The sequence below is a fragment of the Pimephales promelas genome, chromosome 5, assembly GCF_988280905.1.
Source record: "Pimephales promelas chromosome 5, fPimPro1.hap1.1, whole genome shotgun sequence".
NCBI classification, from domain to species: Eukaryota; Metazoa; Chordata; class Actinopteri; order Cypriniformes; family Leuciscidae; genus Pimephales; species Pimephales promelas.
In genome coordinates this window covers 7,197,046-7,212,743 of record NC_142773.1, presented here as the reverse complement: position 1 = coordinate 7,212,743, position 15,698 = coordinate 7,197,046, and the positions used below count along the sequence as shown (strand labels likewise).

At 41.6% G+C, this 15,698-nt stretch overlaps 1 long non-coding RNA gene across 1 annotated transcript; it reads left to right on the top strand.

Annotated features, from left to right (window-relative positions):
- Positions 1-4,307: 4,307 nt before the first annotated feature.
- LOC120473905 (uncharacterized) lies at positions 4,308-9,203 on the top strand. Its single transcript, XR_016168453.1, has 5 exons — positions 4,308-4,612; positions 5,458-5,539; positions 5,688-5,797; positions 6,074-6,177; positions 9,104-9,203. It is a non-coding gene; the product is annotated as an uncharacterized LOC120473905 (long non-coding RNA).
- The last annotated feature ends 6,495 nt before the right edge of the window (positions 9,204-15,698 follow it).

Below are 15,698 nucleotides of genomic sequence, written 5' to 3'. Positions count from 1 at the left end.
TAGGTAATCTCTATATGGGTTCTGAATGTGAAAAATATATGGGGCCCATTTTGATAAACTGCATGGGTCAGATATGGGCAAACACAAGCAGTCCCATATAGGCTGCCTACATGGGCCCAAGGTAGTTCCCTCATAGGTAATCTCTATATGGGTTCTGAATGTGAAAAATATATGGGGCCCATTTTGATAAACCGCATGGGTCAGATATGGGCAAACACAAACAGTCCCATATAGGCTGCCTACATGGGCCCAAGGTAGTTCCCTCATAAGTAATCTCTATGTGGGTTCTGAATGGGAAAAACATATGGGGCCCACTTTGATAAACTGCATGGGTCAGACATGGGCAAACACAAACAGTCCCATATAGGCTGCCTACATGGGCCCAAGGTAGTTCCCTCATAAGTAATCTCTATATGGGTTCTGAATGTGAAAAATATATGGGGCCCATTTTGATAAACCGCATGGGTCAGATATGGGCAAACACAAGCAGTCCCATATAGGCTGCCTACATGGGCCCAAGGTAGTTCCCTCATAAGTAATCTCTATATGGGTTCTGAATGTGAAAAATATATGGGGCCCATTTTGATAAACCGCATGGGTCAGATATGGGCAAACACAAACAGTCCCATATAGGCTGCCTACATGGGCCCAAGGTAGTTCCCTCATAAGTAATCTCTATATGGGTTCTGAATGTGAAAAATATATGGGGCCCATTTTGATAAACCGCATGGGTCAGATATGGGCAAACACAAGCAGTCCCATATAGGCTGCCTACATGTGCCCAAGGTAGTTCCCTCATAGGTAATCTCTATATGGGTTCTGAATGTGAAAAATATATGGGGCCCATTTTGATAAACCGCATGGGTCAGACATGGGCAAACACAAACAGTCCCATATAGGCTGCCTACATGGGCCCAAAGTAGTTCCCTCATAGGTAATCTCTATTTGGGTTCTGAATGGGAAAAACATATGGGGCCCATTTTGATAAACCGCATGGGTCAGATATGGGCAAACACAAGCAGTCCCATATAGGCTGCCTACATGGGCCCAAGGTAGTTCCCTCATAGGTAATCTCTATATGGGTTCTGAATGTGAAAAATATATGGGGCCCATTTTGATAAACCGCATGGGTCAGATATGGGCAAACACAAGCAGTCCCATATAGGCTGCCTACATAGGCCCAAGGTAGTTCCCTCATAGGTAATCTCTATATGGGTTCTGAATGTGAAAAATATATGGGGCCCATTTTAATAAACCGCATGGGTCAGATATGGGCAAACACAAGCAGTCCCATATAGGCTGCCTACATGGGCTCAAGGTAGTTCCCTCATAAGTAATCTCTATATGGGTTCTGAATGTGAAAAATATATGGGGCCCATTTTGATAAACCGCATGGGTCAGATATGGGCAAACACAAACAGTCCCATATAGGCTGCCTACATGGGCCCAAGGTAGTTCCCTCATAGGTAATCTCTATATGGGTTCTGAATGGGAAAAACATATGGGGCCCACTTTGATAAACTGCATGGGTCAGACATGGGCAAACACAAACAGTCCCATATAGGCTGCCTACATGGGCCCAAGGTAGTTCCCTCATAAGTAATCTCTATATGGGTTCTGAATGTGAAAAATATATGGGGCCCATTTTGATAAACCGCATGGGTCAGATATGGGCAAACACAAGCAGTCCCATATAGGCTGCCTACATGGGCCCAAGGTAGTTCCCTCATAGGTAATCTCTATATGGGTTCTGAATGTGAAAAATATATGGGGCCCATTTTGATAAACCGCATGGGTCAGACATGGGCAAACACAAACAGTCCCATATAGGCTGCCTACATGGGCCCAAAGTAGTTCCCTCATAGGTAATCTCTATTTGGGTTCTGAATGGGAAAAACATATGGGGCCCATTTTGATAAACCACATGGGTCAGATATGGGCAAACACAAGCAGTCCCATATAGGCTGCCTACATAGGCCCAAGGTAGTTCCCTCATAGGTAATCTCTATATGGGTTCTGAATGTGAAAAATATATGGGGCCCATTTTGATAAACCGCATGGGTCAGACATGGGCAAACACAAACAGTCCCATTTAGGCTGCCTACATGGGCCCAAGGTAGTTCCCTCATAGGTAATCTCTATTTGGGTTCTGAATGGGAAAAACATATGGGGCCCACTTTGATAAACCGCATGGGTCAGACATGGGCAAACACAAACAGTCCCATATAGGCTGCCTACATGGGCCCAAAGTAGTTCCCTCATAGGTAATCTCTATTTGGGTTCTGAATGGGAAAAACATATGGGGCCCATTTTGATAAACTGCATGGGTCAGACATGGGCAAACACAAACAGTCCCATATAGGCTGCCTACATGGGCCCAAAGTAGTTTCCACATAAGTAATCTCTATATGGATCCTTAATGCGGAAATATATACAAGTATAATTGTGAATATAATGAACTATGGAATAAATATAAATTGTGCATCTGTAAATGACTTCATAAACTATACACTTGTAAAAAAAAACATATCTGTGCAATCATTAAAACATTTATATACAGTATATTTATGATTTACAGTATAATCCTTGTTAAAATACCACAGTTGACCATATTTAGTAGTGAGGAAATTTCACAAATGGACTTATTCCACAGGTGGAAACCTATCATGGTACCACGCTTGAATTCACTGAGCTCCTGAAAGCAACCTATGTTTTTACACATGTTTGTAGAAGCACCTGCATACCTAGGTGCTTGATTTTATACAACTGTGGCCATGGAAGTGATTGAAACACCCCCATTCAATAACTTGGATGGGTGTCCCAATACTGTTGGCAATAGTACTGGTATGTGGATACAGTATAGGCCACGGCTCTTCAAATCCAGTCCTGGAGTGTTGGCGTTCAGCAGATATTAGTTCCAACCCTAATCATTGACACTAAATATTCAAAGTGTCAACTTTTAGTGGTTTAATTTTGTTACTGCAAACTTCTGAGTTACTGCAATATGCTTATCTCAATATAGTTATACAAATGGTTCAAAATATCCCGAAAATGGTCACTGTACAATATGAAGAACGGGTTACAGAAGCTACTTATCTATCAAAATATTCTAATGACTTGAGATGGCTAGAATAAATCAAACCCCTAGCATCAGCCAAATGCCCTTATTCAATGGAAATACTCAAGAGTTTTCTGGTCAGTCAGTTAGTGACAATGTAATTCTAGAGATTTTAAATATTGGGGTTAGGGTTAGGGTTTTGATTATTGAAAGAGACTCAGTCCAGATGATGAAATAGCCCAAGTAAAAAAAGTTAGAATGCAACATGCAGTGTTTGAAGGGAAAATCAAAACTAAATTCAAAAATCACATTTGCAGCGAGTACAGAATGCAATGTACACAATGTAACATTTTAATGCTAAACAGTTGAATTTTTTTTATCTGTTTGTTGAATCAATGTCATGTCTTCAAGAAATCCATAACATTTAAATTATTATTATTTCTAATTATTAATTTCTAATTATTATTGTAGCATTTTATGATATTTTGATCAAAACACCACTTCAAAAATATAAATTTGTGTTGAAATAGAATCATATATTATTAACAATAATAAAAATAATGGTTATAATTTCAATCTCAACAAGTGCAGAATAAACTTTTTTTGCTTTGTGCGATTTTGTTTGGGGTTTACAATTTTGTGTGTGTGCCTAAAGTTTAGCTTGCAGGATTACATTTTTATTCACACACTTTCATAAAAACAGTAATCAAATAATATAGCCTACAAATTAAATTAAACACGGATTTCTTAAAAAAAAAAAAAAATCATTACCACTTTTTTTTTTTTTTTTTTTTAATCATTACCACTGAAACAATAGAGTGCCGAAGTGATGACGTCACTTTGTAGGACAACCCGGAAGCTAGCGGCGCATGGGTTCCCTCGGTAAAAAAGCAATTTTCCCCACAGACTTTTGGAAAATCGCAAAAAATAAGATCTGTGTTTAACAGAGGGTTGTGACCCTTACACGTTTTGTCTAGCAAGATAATCTTTACAAGTTAATCCAAAATTTATATACATTTTGAAGCATATATAAAGATTTTAAAAAACACAATCAGACACAATAAAGTTTAAAAAAAAAAACACGCAGGTTATAATTGTGTGTTCTATGTCATAGATCAAAACGTGAAAATATTTAGAGGCTCTGTTCACCAGAGACCTTATTTCAGGAGATTTAGCAAAAACCCATTCAAAAAACCCATAGGCTTTAGAGCGAGGGAACTCTAATGCTAAAATGCAAATTCACTTCTGCGTTTTGGCCTACAGAGTGACGTCGTAACTTCGGTTGTTTCACCTTCTTTGATCATGATTGGTTAATCTGACTGTCATCTATGTAACTGGCCAATGACAACTGTGCGCGCCTTTTTACTGGTCAAGTTTGAAAAATCAAATACATTTGAGTTGATGACGACGGCTGCTCAGCAAGATTACTCGGTCTTTCAATTATTATTTTGAACTAATTTGCGATGTGACATGTAAACGAAGGAGAACAGAAGATGTGAACACACAGAAGACGCTCAGACTGGATGCGTGAGATCCTGCAATATTGTCGATCAGGTAAGAGAACATTTTTCTGTCTCCACTATCATTTTAGAAAAACTGAGATCCACTAATATAAACGTTTAGGTATTACATTCAAATAAGTGGATGAGAGTGTTAATATAGTTCATGTTTGAATATTTAATGCAGATTTAAACAAAACGTATGTGAATGGAGTTCATTAACTACCCAGAAATGTTCTGTGTAACTTAACGTTAACGTTACATACGAGAGTTTTATAAACGGATAACGGACGTAGGCTACTAAGTTACCTGCAGTTGTGTTTGTAACGTTAACATAACGGGTAGCTAACCATATTCTGAAAGCAACGTTAGTGCTTCTGAGTAAGTGTATTTGATTGTGCTAAAGTGGAACTATTGCAAATATACTTTTGGTACACTCAATAGTGGTAACGTTATTACTTTATTTTTTTGTCGTAATATATATATATATATGTATATATATATATATATATAAAATGTTCATTGTGTAATAAAGTCTTCTTAGGTGATGTGTCAATAATTATGTTAATGAAATTGAAGTATAATTAGTATGAAATGTGTTCTAATATATTCTGGTAGAAGTTATTTATTTATTTACTAGGGAAGTAGAATCCAAATGAGTAAAGTGACTGATATATTGTGAAAAGCGCTATATAAATATGATTTGACTGATAAAACTCATTTACTCTCTGAAACACTGGAATCTACAGAAGAGTTAAGAAAATGAGATTGGTCTAACGTTAAATCTCTTATATTTTAGTAGATGCCCGTTTCTAAATATTTTGACATCACCTCTTAAAAAACTGATAACTGCTAATGATAAGAGATTTGTTTATTTTTTAATTATTTTTATATATCAAGCACTGGAAGAAGATTTTTGGGGGGAGAGCAGGCACCCAACAGAGAGACAAATCCACCACGGCATGATTATCAACTTCATTATGTAAGTCAGTTTTAACCATTGCTTCTAAACCTTACATTGGGATTAATATATTATGTTGTCAAAAGTATTATACTCATCATTAAAAGTCATATCCTCTACCAGTGACAAATCTGTAACTAATTATCTTTATGTTTTTCTTCCTCTAAAGTGACAAAGAAAGGAGAACATGTCACCATCATGAGCCCTTTATTTAGTTCACGGAAGAACATCAAGGGAAAGACCCTCAGACGTGTCATAACAGGATAAATGTGGCTACAGGTAAAATTGTTTGATGGTTTGTTTGATTTTGGAGTAGCAATTTCTTTTTTTAAAGCTTCAATTGATGTGATGTGACATGTGTCCCCAAACTCGGAATTTGTGCTCTTCATTTCATCCATTCAAGTGCACACACACACACACACACACACAGCAGTGAGTATTAAACACACACAGTGGAGACCGGGGAGCTATTGGGCTATTTTTCATGTTCTCTGAATGTTTTATAATGGCAAATGTTGGTACGATATTGATACGTTTTGTTTTAATATTGTTAAGGACGCATCACCCCACCCCATCCCAGATTGACCAAGGATCCAGATGAGTACTGGCAATTTGGTGGAGGATTGCTCTTTATCTACTACATTGTACTGTCACTTCCGGTATGGATTTATTAACCTTGTTGAGGTGTTTTGATTGTACTTAATTTAATAAATTTTTCAAAATTAGATTTTACATAATTTAATTAGAGTATTTAGCCCATGATTTACTCACCCTCAAGCCATCCTTTGGTGTATATTAGCCCACGTTCTTCTTTCAGACAAATACAATCAGAATTTTATTAATAAACACCCTGATGCTTCCAAGTTTCGTAATGGCAGTGGATTGCAACTATTAGTTTAAAAAAGCTCAAAAAAGTGCATCCATCTATCATAAACTCCACACGGCTCCAGGGGGGTTAATAAAGGCCTTCTGAAGCAAAAATTTTGTTTGAAAAATATCCATATTTAAACTTTTTAAAGTAAAACAACTAGCTTCCAACTAAATGGCCATAAGCAGCCTACTTGCAAACTTATGCAATTGACCTGTGGCTAAGCCACGCCCCCTCCACTCACTTGGACAAACAGTCAACATTCGGGGACAGGCGCTATGGCAGACATTTTACAGGAGGCAATTGGTGATTTTTGGAGACAGAAATATTATATATCATCTCAAAGTCACCTTAAGGGCCTTAACTATGCATTGGAGGGTTATATTAATAATTTTATTGTTGAGAAGGTCGATGAAAAGCTTCAGCTCCAGGCAAAAATGTAATTTACTGGTCACAATGTAAACGTGATATACCGCATATCGTTGCCATCACCGTTTGGTGCTACAGTATTTACATGAATCATTCAGCACAACATTGTTAACATTTGTTATCTCGGTTATTTACAGATACGTTAATTAAGCTAAGTGACATGATGTACAAAGCAGCTAGAAGGCTAACTTTAGTTGTTGTTGTGGTCTACCGCGGCGCATGACTTAATCGCATAACTTAATCCAGAGCAGAAACTTATCTCTGTTGAGAAGTGGCTTGGGAAAGGGTAAAGAAATACACACCGTCGCCCAGTCTCTCGGGAACCTAGTGTCGGAGTTGTATGTACCCCATGCACACCGTTTGACCATTTTAAACTTAAAATGACAAAAAAACCTAATGAAAACTGACTAACTGCAATGCATTTCAATGGACGTGGAAGCAGAGAATGTCCGAGTGTATTAGGTTAGGTGCGCACTGCTCATCGTGTTTGACTGAATGGCTTAGCCATAGGTCAATTTGTGACGTCAGAAGTAGCGTAGTGCATAATGGTGTAGAGTAAATATCAACTTAAAACCACATAAGTTGCACTTTACACTTAAGTGCAATCTGTATGTTCGCTTGGCCGGAAGCTGGTTATTTTATTTAATAAAGTTTTAAATATGAATATTTGATAATGCTTTAGATTACAGCCTGGAAAGTACTGCGTAATTAAAGCGATTTAACAGCGTAACCTTTGGTAATTATAGTGTACCTATAACATACTTACAATATAAGTATAAAGGAACAATATATTAAGTTTGGGGAATAAGGAGGTAACAACCAGGAGAATTAAACAATTATTTATACTGTAAGTATTAAAGGACTAAAGGGTGTTTATCCTACTATTATGATAACAATCTTACATTTGGAAGCAATTTCACCAGAAAATTGTACACTGCGTACCTTTTTGAAATAAAGGTCAACCAATACCTACTCTAAAATTACAGGCTTTTAAAAAAAATTACAGGGTACATATGCATTTATAAAGTCATCTTTTTTACATAAGTGCACTGAAACAAAAACTATTGCAACTTTTGCTTAAATATTGGGGAAAGATACACTTGTTTCATGTGGTGGTGCTTGTTACCCCCTTGTTCCATGTAGTTACAGGGTAAGTACAATAAAAATACATACACAGTTTTATATCACTGACTTGGAAACCTTTATTTATTATACAAGCACCACTTACCCTGTAACCACATCAAACAAAATATATGTCCCAGTATTTTAAAAAAATTGCAATAGTCTTAGCTTTTCTTGCCTTGAAACATGTTAGCCAAAACTTAAACATCTGCACTTTTGCTATAATTTTTTTAAAAAATATTAAAGAATTGTATAAATGCCTATATATGTACCCTGTCCTTTAAAAAAAGCCTATACAGTATTGATATACAATTTTTACAAAAAGGTTTGCAGTGTATGTACTCGCTAAATTGCTCCCAAATGTAAGACTGTTGTATCATAATAGTAGAATAAGTAACCCTTATTTCTATAATACTTACAGTATAAATATATATTTTTAATTCTCCTGGTTGTTACCCCATTATTCCCAAAACTTTACCCATATACTTACATGCAAGTCCTTTATAGGTACACTATAATTGCAGAAAGTTACACTGTAAATTCCTCTTAATTACATAGTACATTCCGGGCTGTAATCTAAAGCGTTACCGAATATTTTTCTTACACAAACTCATGGCTTTGCTTCAGAAGGCGTTTAATAACCCCCTCCCACTGTATATGCGCTCTTTTGACTCTGTTGATGCCTTCAAATGCAGACTAAAGTCTCATTTATTTGTTCAGGCTTTTAATTAGGTACCTGTGTTACATGATATGGTCATGTACTGTCTATGCTTTTATTGTGTGTATTTTATGATATTAATGTTTTTGTTGTAAGGCACTTTGTTGCCTTGTACCTGTGAAAGGTGCTATATAAATAAACTTTTACTTACTTACTTAGTTAACCTAACCCTAATATCTGGCCGATTGATCGGAGCATTCCTAATTTTACTTTAAAAGTAATCATAAATCATTATACTTATTATGCATACTTTATAAACTGTTTTTTATTGATTTCCTAAATGCCCTTCCAGTGACATTCCAAAACCGTCACCATTCCTATATAACTTTTTTGCTGTTTTTTTTTTATCCTGAGTAGAAATTGTTATTCTGTCATAAGGTATTGTGACGTGTAAGTAACATGATTTTTCTAAAATCAAAATCCCTAAAAAAAAAAAAATGTTTTGCAGAGGCTCTTAGGAAGACAACACAGATCAACTGGCAAGGAACTGAGAGGGAACTCTCAAAATAGTTCAGGACAAGAGATGGAGGAGAGTGTCTAGATGCGCAAATGAAGTGTAAGCTGTACTGATAAATGTACTGTATAGTTGCTGCTTCTTCTAACTGTCACCAATTTATATCCTGTTCAAATGTTCAGTAAAGACTGGGTCAAATACAGGTTCAAAATATGTATTTTAACAAATAGGTATTAAATAGATACTCTTTAATCTGACATAAATCTGCTTCTTTAAATATTGTCCCTGGAATTTCAGAATATAGCATAATATGGTGATGAGTAATTTTAATAAAATTGAAAATATTTCAATATCACTGTGTGCTCTAATGCTTTAAAACTTGTTTGTGTGGTGTTGCTACTCATTTAGATGGAGCCCAGATGATCCCTAATTGGGCCACATGCATATGATTCCTAGTTGGGCCCCACCTAAAGCCCTGTGAAATCCTGTATAAAAGAAATCCTGAATCCTGAAATCCAGCAAGTTGCTGGGGCCAGCATGGAACCTATGGACAAACCCACTTAAAGCCCATATTTCAGCCCATATAGTAACCTTGTAGTACCCACAAAAAACTAAAGCTGGGACCAAGATAGGTCTTGTGCATGTGGCCCAGTTGGGGCCCACCTGTTTATAAGTGCGATCCTACATGAAACCCACCTGGGCGATTTACATGGCACCATTATGGAACCCACGGACAATCCCATACAGAGCCCACTTTTCATTTCAAAGCCACATGGGACCCACATACAAATGTCGGCTGGGTTAAAGCTGGGCCCGAGATGGGTCTTGTGCATGTTGCCCACTTGGGTCCGGCCTAGTACCAAGTGTAATCCTACATAAAATTCATCTGGGCAATTAACATGGGGCCATTATGTAACCCGTGGACAATCCCAATCAAAGCCCATTTTTTAGCCCATTTCAAACCCACATGGGCCCCACATATAAATATCGGCTGGGTTAAAGCTGGGACCGAGATGGGTCTTGTGCATGTTGCCCACTTGGGTCCGGCCTAGTACCAAGTGCAATCCTACATGAAATTCATCTGGGCAATTAACATGGGGCCATTATGTAACCCGCGGACAATCCCAATCAAAGCCCATTTTTCAGCCCATTTCAAACCCACATGGGCCCCACATATAAATATCGGCTGGGTTAAAGCTGGGCCCGAGATGGGTCTTGTGCATGTTGCCCACTTGGGTCCGGCCTAGTACCAAGTGCAATCCTACATGAAATTCATCTGGGCAATTAACATGGGGCCATTATGTAACCCGCGGACAATCCCAATCAAAGCCCATTTTTCAGCCCATTTCAAACCCACATGGGCCCCACATATAAATATCGGCTGGGTTAAAGCTGGGCCCGAGATGGGTCTTGTGCATGTTGCCCACTTGGGTCCGGCCTAGTACCAAGTGCAATCCTACATGAAATTCATCTGGGCAATTAACATGGGGCCATTATGTAACCCGCGGACAATCCCAATCAAAGCCCATTTTTCAGCCCATTTCAAACCCACATGGGCCCCACATATAAATATCGGCTGGGTTAAAGCTGGGACCGAGATGGGTCTTGTGCATGTTGCCCACTTGGGTCCGGCCTAGTACCAAGTGCAATCCTACATGAAATTTATCTGGGCAATTAACATGGGGCCATTATGTAACCCGCGGACAATCCTACATGGGGCCCATTTTTCAGCCCATTTCATACCCATATGGGCCCCACATACAAATGTTGGCTGGGCTATTTTGGCCACATTTGTCCGAGGGTTAACAACGTAAATTACCTCATTTTTTTGATTTCATACGAGGGGGACCCGCGATTCGGAACGCAATTACGCCACTGCCCCAGAGGTCCGTGCACGACACGACATGCAGTGTGTAGCCGAAATCTCGGAGTGGCTATCTTGCAGCCGCAGCGCAACGTAACCCGAAATTTGAAAGCCGGACTCCATTCTATAAATACTGAGCACTGATGGATATGAATGTCATTTTATTCTACAAGAACCAGAGGAGAACAATATCTACGGCATGGACACAGTTTCTTTCAACTTGAGTGTTAAAGTGGAAGTGCATATGACGAATGATGGGCGTGGACTTCAGTGGAGAGTAAGCACTGCCTTTAACTCTCCAACTCAGTTCAGTCTGAGCACCGTCTTCTACCTGCTTCGGCGTGTTTGGCAGTGGATCATACCACATAGAGTTGGAGATAACAACTGATTGGAACAAAGATGTGACAGCAGAGATTTCCCTTCCATTCATCCAGGATCCACACTCAGTGAGTCTGACGATGGGACTATTGACGGCGAAATCTGCAAAAGGGGATCGACAGACAATCTGACAGCCTGTCAATTTGACCAAGAAGACGAGAAGCCCTCAGCTGATCTGATCTCATCTCCTGAACTTTTTCACAACCTCTCCGAGTCATCCCGGACACTAATATATTCTGTAGTGGAACCATTCATTTGTGGCTCATCAACGATTATTGAGCTTTTAGCATGACCTTGTCAAAGATGTATTCTCTAATAAAATATCATAAAGTCCTTTATATCTCATCGATTTATTTCTAGTTGAAAATATCTGTTCGGTATCACTTATATAATGCATTATAAAAGTATTAATTGTGCCTTGTAATACACCTTATATTGCATTGAGTTCACTTGAATTGTAGCAGTTATTAGAATACTGTCACGGTTGGTAAATCCTATGTCTTCTTCTCGTCTCGTGTTTCTGTTATTGTTGTGTGTGTGTGCGCTGATGGGGGGGCGTGCCGCTCTATCAGCGCTCATCAGCAATCATCACCACCAGCTGCAGTTAATCTTCTTGTGTATATAGTCTCATCAACTTCTCATCTCCTTTGTCAGATCGTTGTTTGTGGTTCCCGGTGTGTTGTCTCCTGTCTCGCTAATTCGTGTTCAGCTCTGGCCCTTGTTCTCTGTCATTTGGATTTGTTCATCGTTGGATTCACCACCACCATCACCACAGCACCCTGCACCGGACCATCGGATCCCCTGCGTCACTATTTCTGCCTGTTAATGGACTGTCTGTGTGTGTTCGTCAAGCTTATAATTAAATAGAGTTTAACTGCACTTGCTTCCTTGATTCTATCATGACAGAACGATCTGACCAAAGCATGGAAGCAGCGGAAGACTCGCAACGATCACTGAACGAGTTTGTGGGAAGCTGTCTACAACGGATGGACACACAGGAGAAGAACCTCAACGACACAGCTCGCGCTGTACAGGCATTAGTGACGCAGGTGTCTGGGCTCACCCAACAGATTCAACACCTTCGTCTTCCCACTGCGCCACCCGCACCGCTGAATCCTCCAACACCACCACCAGCGGACCCATCCCAGTCAGAGCCGCGCCTTCCTACTCCAGAGCCTTATGCAGGTGAAGAGAACTTTTGTCGAGCATTTCTGACCAGATGTACTATGCATTTTTCCTTGCAACCCAGGACGTTCCGCGAGGAGGCAACCAAGGTGGCGTTTGTATTGACGCTTCTGACTGGGAGAGCGGCGCTATGGGGGGCAGCGGTGTGGGAGAGCCAAGACGACTGCTGTTCCTCGTTCCAGAAACTCTCCGACGAGATGCGGCGAGTGTTTGATCGGGCCGCATCAGGAAGAGAGGCTGCCAGGGTGTTGACGGAACTGCGTCAGGGTGACAGATCAGTATCAGACTTTTCCATCGAGTTCCGAACCCTGGCAGCCGAGAGCAAATGGAACGAGGAGGCGCAGTGGGACATGTTCCTGCATGGGTTGGCTGACCGCATCCAGAAGGAGATCTACGCCCTGGACCTGCCCACCAAGCTAAATGATCTCATCGCGTTGGCGTTAAGAGTAGATGCACGTCTTTCTCGAGTCAAGAGCCGAGGTCAACACGATCGTTTCTCTGGAGGCATCGAGGGGCAGCGTTCAGGAGGCGAGGGAGCGGTCAGCCCTACCTACGATCACGAGCCCATGCAGGTGGGTCGAGCCCGGCTTTCCCGGGAGGAGAAGGAGAGGCGGAGATCCCTGGGCCTTTGTCTGTACTGTGGGGGAGCGGGACATCTGGCGTTTCATTGTCCGTTAAAAGGTCCAGCCCGACAGTAAGAATGAGGCTACTGTCGGGTGGGATCTCTGCCGAGAAGACCTCATCGACATCTACCTTCCTCCCGGTAAGGCTCCGATGGTCAACTCACCTCCACGATTGTCGAGCACTACTGGACTCTGGGGCGGAAGGTAATTTCATGGACCATTCATTTGCTAAGAAACTTCATATTCCCCTCAAACCCCTCGCACACCAGATTCATGTACACGCTCTCAACGGCCAAAGACTCCCCACTATCTCATGGATCACTGAAGACATCACCCTCATCACGTCAGGCAATCACTCGGAGACTATTTCCTTTTACATTCTGGACACTCCACTAGCCCCTATCGTTCTTGGTCACCCATGGCTCACCCGTCACAACCCCAAAATAGACTGGCAATTCAAATCAGTAGCATCATGGAGCAGTTTTTGTCATAAGTCTTGTCTTGTGTCTGCTTGTCCGTCTGTCTCTTCTCGTGTGTTACAGGAGGAAACAGTGGATTTATCAAACGTGCCCACGGAGTATCGGGAGCTGAAGGAAGTGTTCAGTAAGTCTCGGGCTGATTCTCTTCCTCCGCATCGTCCCTATGACTGTGCTATAGACTTATTGCCAGGTACGTCTCCGCCTAAGGGCAAATTATATTCACTCTCAGTCCCTGAGAGAGAGGTCATGGAGAAATATATTTCTGATTCTCTAGCAACGGGATTCATCCGCCCTTCCTCATCTCCAGCGGGGGCGGGGTTCTTTTTTGTGGGGAAGAAGGATGGATCGTTGCGACCTTGTATTGATTACCGGGGGCTGAACAACATCACGGTGAAGAATACTTATCCTTTGCCGTTGATGTCTTCAGCTTTCGAGAGGTTGCAAGGAGCATCCATTTTCACAAAACTGGATTTAAGGAATGCTTATCATTTGGTCCGCATCAGGGAGGGGGATGAATGGAAGACTGCATTTAACACCCCTAGGGGGCACTTTGAATATTTGGTCATGCCTTTCGGCTTGTCCAATAGCCCAGCGGTCTTCCAGGCACTTGTCAATGACGTGTTGCGAGACATGGTCGACCAATTCATTTATGTCTACCTGGATGACATATTGATTTTTTCTTCGTCTCTCCAGGAACATGTGCAACACGTTCGACAAGTGCTTCAGAGGTTGTTAGAGAATGGGCTTTTTGTCAAGGCGGAGAAATGCGTTTTTCATGCACAGTCTGTTCCCTTTCTAGGTCACATCATCTCGGTTGACGGAGTGCGCATGGATCCCGACAAGGTTAAGGCTGTGGTGGATTGGCCAAGTCCAGATTCCCGTAAGGCCCTACTGAGGTTTCTGGGGTTCGCCAATTTTTACCGGCGTTTTATTCGCAACTTCAGCCGCCTAGCCGCGCCTCTGACTGCCTTGACCTCCCCCAGAACGACGTTCAGGTGGTCAGACGCAGCGGAAGCTGCGTTTGCCAAACTGAAGGGGCGCTTTGTTTCGGCCCCCATCCTGATAACCCCTGATCCATCACGTCAGTTCGTGGTGGAGGTCGACGCGTCAGAGGTGGGGGTAGGTGCGGTGTTATCTCAGCGCTCTCCTTCAGACGAGAAGATGCATCCTTGCGCGTTTTTTTCGCACCGTTTATCCCCCGCTGAAAGTAATTATGACATTGGCAACAGAGAATTGTTGGCGGTCAAGTTAGCGTTGGAGGAGTGGCGTCACTGGTTAGAAGGGTCGGGGGTACCTTTTACCGTCTGGACCGACCACAAGAATCTGGAATACATTCGCACTGCTAAAAGACTCAATTCAAGGCAGGCTCGGTGGGCTCTTTTTTTCGGACGTTTTGACTTTACACTCTCGTACCGCCCGGGTTCCAAAAACATCAAACCCGATTCTTTATCGCGCATTTTTGACCGTTCCGATCGCCCGTCTACTCCCGAGTGCATTTTACCAGAGAATCTATTCATCTCTACACTCACATGGGAGGTCGAATCGAAGGTCAAGAAGGCCTTAGAAGGGGTAACGCCTCCGACTCGTTGCCCACCGAACCGTTTGTTCGTGCCGGAGAGTTTACGGTCCAGCGTCATCCAGTGGGGTCATTGTTCCAATGTGGCTTGTCATCCAGGAGTCAGTCGTACCATGTTTTTGGTTAAGCAACGATTCTGGTGGCCTCTCATGTCTCGTGACGTTCGAAATTTTGTATTGGCTTGTTCAGTTTGTGCCACAGGCAAGACTTCCAATCGACCCCCAGATGGGTTGCTTCAACCGCTGCCGGTGCCTTCGAGACCCTGGTCCCACATCGCGCTAGATTTTATCACCGCCCTCCCACCCTCCCAGGGTCACACGGTAGTTTTGACCGTGGTGGACCGATTCTCGAAGGCGGCCCATTTTATTCCCTTGCCCAAATTACCTTCAGCCAAGGAAACAGCGGTGAGTGTCATTGACCACGTCTTTCGGCTTCATGGCCTCCCGACAGACGTGGTCTCTGACAGAGGACCCCAATTTGTGTC